Raw genomic sequence first — 3,753 nt, 5'->3', positions numbered from 1 at the left:
GCAAAAGCCTCCTAACCTTGCTTCTGCATTCATCCCCTATAATTAATTCACTTCTCATTCAAATATCTAATTATATATATATATATAAAAGATCACGACATTTATCCCCTTATGCATCTCTTGTAGTTTCACGTCTTAGTAAAAATCCTAACACTTTTTATAACTAGAGCTCAGTTTGAACACCATCTTCTTAGAGGAGACTTCCTGATCATTCAGTCTAAAATTCTACCTGTTCCCTTGCTGTTTCTTAGCATGAAGTTCCATAACATAAGAACCTTGGCTCTCTTGTTTTCCCTCAATTTTCTTAACTGCCTTTTATTTCCTCTGGCACACATTTGCCATCTTGTGCTCTCAGATTTTTCCTAGCATGAAGTAGTCATAACAACCCATTTTATCTAACCTCAAAGATTCATGCACATGTGAAAGAGCTTTGCTAACAGTGAATTCGATTTTGCAGATGGGAAGAATTGTTACAGCTGTCAATAACAACTATTTAGCAGTTTTAATAGACATTTTGATTACATTGGTGTCAAGCTTTGCAAATTTCTTTCATTATCTCTGCTTCTATCTGATTTCCAACTTCACACTACTACAGTGACCTACAGAGATAAGACTTGATGCAGACATAAAATTGAGAGGCTCTAGAAGGCTACATAATTTACATCCTCCTATGTATCCAACCAGAATTCTAAGACTATTCTGGCTAAGACTGACCAGAATAAAACAAAACAAAAACAAAAACAAAAACTATGCTTTAAACTTTGAGGGACTCAAACTTTTCACGTGGGAACACATAAACAAATTGAGAGTGCACAGGGTACAGTTTATATTTTAATATCTGGGAGATATTTGGAAGATATTTTATATTGCAGGATATTCTAGGTTTTGGATTAACTAAATACTTGCTTAATTATTGTTCGATGAGCATGTTTTGGTAAAACCACTCAGTTGGATAACATTAAGGTAAAAAATGGGAAAGAAGAGGGTCCGTATCTCAATGTGTGAATTGGCTTTGGGGAAAATGTAACTGGAATAATAGTCCTACACATTGAGGTGATTTCCGGAGACAACATTAAACAGATAATTACAAGAAACCATGAGCCTTAGTATGTCATTAATCCTAGGAGGTTACAAAGGGTCAACTGTAAGGTTTAAAATGTGAACTTAAAAAGGTAAAGTGTTCTGATTCTTTTATGAGTTCCTCCTTCTAGAGAGTTATTAATAGTTCTCACTGACAACTGAACTGATTGTTTAACTCTACAGACTAACAGAATAACAAAATACAGGGGATTGCCACAAACAATTACCTACCTATAAGGGAGATAAAGGAATTCCCCCTCCATCTTTCCCTCTCCTTCCCAAAGGCTGTCGTTTGGGCTAAAGACTAACTTGAGTCTTGGTGCTAGGGATTGGAGTCTTTAGAAGAGTGACTAAAAAGTTCAAAAGTTCTATATGTTTTGAAATACTATTTTTCTTTTGTCTTTTTTTTTTTTTGTATATTTTTAATTTTGCTGTGACGTGAGATATTAAAAGTCATTTCAGTATGTGCTGTTTGTGTCCTATTGTTTTGGCTATTCTGGGCCAGAGGAAGGAGATGAGGAAGGAGGAAGCAGGGAGGAAGGATACTCTCTGCACCAAACCCTGTGGCTCCTTTAAGAGACAAAAGTATTTGTTTGTAAGAATAATGCAGTACACCAAACTCCCTGTTGATCGTGAGGCGGGAAGCCCCATAAAAAGACTGACAGGACCCCTAGGCAGGGCCGCTGCTCTCCTCTTAGCACCGTCCAGTTCCCTGGCCCAGAAGCTTTATTTCACTTTTTGCCTCTAAAGCGGCTAACTTACACCTAGAATTCTATTGGCTCCCTGAGCTGACTCCTGATTGGTTATTACTCTCACTCCTGATTGGCTATTACTCTCACTCCTGATTGGTTATTAATCTCACTCTTGATTGGTTATTACTCTCACTCCTGATTGGTTATTACTCTCACTCCTGATTGGTTATTAATCTCACTTCTGATTGGCCCACTTCCCTAACTTCTGATTTTTTCCATTTGTAGTACTTCATTTGCATGGAGCTCATTCCTGATTAAATCGGGCTATTTCTACAAAGCTTGTTCCCTGATTGGTTGACTTCTGTTGTACTTTAGTTGCATATGATGTTGCAAAGTGTAAAACTGGCAGCCTATAAAAGGCGTGTGTAAACCTACAGACAGGGTCCAGAGCTTCCTGAGTTTTTCAGCTCTCGGAAAGCTGCTTGGTCTCTCACCCGGATCCAGGTAGCTGTCCCAACTGAGCTATAACACCGAGCTGTAACACATTTTTCCGCAACAATTGGACAGAGCTTCAGTCAACTAACCAGAATGGTGAGTGGGGCTTAAAGTCTTAGAGATTGTCTCCAAATTGTTTGTTCATAGGTGAGAGAAAAAAGAGATTGGATTCCGCGGGCGTCGGGCCGTCGGTGTCGGCAGCAGTGTCGGCGGTGGCCGGTGGGAAATGGCGGAGTACTTGGCCTCCATCTTCGGTACCGAGAAAGATAAAGTCAACTGCTCATTTTATTTCAAGATCGGAGCGTGTCGCCATGGAGACAGATGCTCTCGGCTGCACAACAAACCGACCTTTAGCCAGACCATCTTGATTCAAAACATCTATCGTAATCCCCAAAACAGTGCACAGACGGCTGGCGGCTCACACTGTGCCGTGAGCGATGTCGAGATGCAGGAGAACTATGATGAGTTCTTTCAGGAGGTTTTCGCAGAGATGGAGAAGTACGGGGAGGTGGAGGAGATGAACGTCTGTGACAACCTTGGAGACCACCTCGTTGGGAATGTGTACGTCAAGTTTCGCCGAGAAGAGGATGCAGAAAAGGCCATGATTCACTTGAACAACCGCTGGCTTAACGGGCAGCCCATCCATGCCGAGCTCTCCCCTGTGACCGACTTCAGAGAAGCCTGCTGCCGGCAGTACGAGATGGGAGAGTGCTCGCGAGGAGGCTTCTGCAACTTCATGCATCTGAAGCCCATTTCTCGGGAGCTGCGGCGGGAGTTGTACGGGCGCCGTGGCAAGAAGCGTAGGTCGAGGTCCCGGTTCCGGGAGCGTCGCTCTCCGTCGAGAGACCGCGGTCGAGGCGGCGGCGGCGGCAGACGGGAGCGCGACAGGAGGCGGTCGAGAGATCGGGAGAGATCCGGGCGGTTCTGAGCCATGCCGGTTTTATGTATGTCTGCTGGAGGCAAGTCGTGACTGGCCCAAGACTGTAGTTCTCCAACTGTGGTATCCAGATCAGCATCACCAGGAAATTTGTTAGAACTGTTGATTCTCACACCCCACCACAGACCTACTGAATCAGCCAGTGTTGAGGTGGCGAGCAGCATGTTTTTATATCTTTTTGTCTTTTGAATGATGTCACATTGTTCTTACTTTTTATCCACCTGTGAGACTAATGAGTTAAAAAGAGACCAGGGATCTCTTTAAAAAGCTAAATAAAATTTAAGTAGCCAACGTGTGAAAGGCTCTGGTTAAGTAACTTTTAAGAGTCCAGGGCCCATACTTAGCAGGCAATAGTGCATTCCATAATCGCTTTTTATGTTCTTAAAACTACGGGATTTGTGAAGTCAAGCATGGAGAATGGTACAGCCATATTAAGCCACAGCTTTAGGGTTTATGTCCTTGGTCCACTCATTCTTGAGAAGATGACTAAGTATATACAAATCTATTCAATAGTTAATACAAAATATTTTCTCATTTATAGCATCCATT

At 42.4% G+C, this 3,753-nt stretch overlaps 1 pseudogene; it reads left to right on the top strand.

The window, feature by feature from the left end:
* Nucleotides 1-2,431: 2,431 nt before the first annotated feature.
* LOC105062929 (splicing factor U2AF 26 kDa subunit pseudogene) lies at nucleotides 2,432-3,341 on the top strand (annotated as a pseudogene).
* Nucleotides 3,342-3,753: the final 412 nt, after the last annotated feature.

Source organism: Camelus bactrianus, chromosome 15 (genome assembly GCF_048773025.1).
Source record: "Camelus bactrianus isolate YW-2024 breed Bactrian camel chromosome 15, ASM4877302v1, whole genome shotgun sequence".
Lineage (NCBI taxonomy): Eukaryota > Metazoa > Chordata > Mammalia > Artiodactyla > Camelidae > Camelus > Camelus bactrianus.
This window is presented reverse-complemented; position numbering and strand designations above follow the sequence as displayed.